This window comes from Mandrillus leucophaeus, unplaced genomic scaffold, assembly GCF_000951045.1.
Source record: "Mandrillus leucophaeus isolate KB7577 unplaced genomic scaffold, Mleu.le_1.0 Scaffold396, whole genome shotgun sequence".
Taxonomy (NCBI): Eukaryota; Metazoa; Chordata; class Mammalia; order Primates; family Cercopithecidae; genus Mandrillus; species Mandrillus leucophaeus.
Window position 1 is genome coordinate 1,437,247 of NW_012104209.1, and position 1,241 is coordinate 1,438,487.

The window sequence follows — 1,241 nt, forward strand, 5'->3', positions numbered from 1 at the left end:
GTCATCATATCAAAACTGGACCAATTAACAGGATATTGAATGGTCTCACTGCCTCTGGACTTCCATCTTTCCAAAGCAAATTCTCCACAAATGCAGATAATAACAGCTTGTTCTCAAAGATGTTGTAAAAATGTAATGAAAAAATGCTTATAGAGTGCCTAACCCAAGTGAGCGCCTGGCACTTAAAAGTAATTAGCAATATAGTGCTTACTGTTGTAGGTAATATTGGAATATTTCATTCAATATCTTTTTTATGGAGTCACCCCCAGACCCAACTTAAACTCCTGCCTGCAGCCCTGTACATGTGACTTCTTTCTCATCTTCAACCTGTGTTCCTCCATCTGGCATAAATGAAAGAATGCCAAAAGCCACAGAATAAGTAGGTTTCGGTTCCCCAGGAGCAGAAGTTATACTTAAGGACTTGGGATGCACTGTGAAGGGGGAACATTATTCTATGTCAATGCTTATAAGCATACATTATGGAGTCTACTGCAAAATTTCCAAGAATTTTTCAAAAGATAAAACATAAGACTTAAAGCAAATTCTTACTTGCAGATGACTGCTCCAGGTTAATACCCTCAGACTCCTCTGGAAACTAGGTCAACTGCCCTATGAAAGTACTGTCTGGCACCCAACAGATGCTCAAAACCCTTACTGCTTGCCAAGCTCTGCGTGCTCTTTTGAAGTCACTGGTTTCAATGAGAACTTCCTCTATGCATGTTTTCAAGTAAGAATAAGAACAATAATAATAGCAATAGCCAACCCTTACTGATCTTCTCCAGTGTGCCATGCTCCCTGCTAGGCAACTTATATCTCTTATATCTTTTTGGGTTTTTTTGCACGTGACATTGCTTTCTTTTAGTTGGAGTGAGGACAAAACCTGGTCATGTTCGGAGATGAACAGCCTCATCTAGGTGGTGAAGAACATTCTTATCTTTCTTGCTTAACCAGGTCCTAAATTCAAGGGATTTCCACGTGTTCTTTAAAACCACCTGAAACTGTCCTGCGCAGGCTCACACCGCAACTCTGTACCAAGGGCCTGACCCCACCTACAGCCAGAGGTCATCTCACTGGATGTCATCATCATCAAAAAGATCTTCAAAATCATTTAAAAAGTCTGCATGAAAGGCCTTTTCATTGGCTGCCAAGTCCATTAAGAGCCTTGTGCTGCCTTCTGCCTCCTCCAGGTCCACATAAGGCCCGGCGCCCTCGGGGAACATCTCGTCCACGGCCAGATTCAT

General features: G+C 42.1%; 1 pseudogene across 1 annotated transcript; it reads right to left on the bottom strand.

Moving 5' to 3' along the window:
- Window positions 1-849: 849 nt before the first annotated feature.
- LOC105547765 lies at window positions 850-1,241 on the bottom strand (annotated as a pseudogene). Its single transcript, XR_001007265.1, has one exon. The product of XR_001007265.1 is annotated as a myeloma-overexpressed gene 2 protein homolog pseudogene (transcript).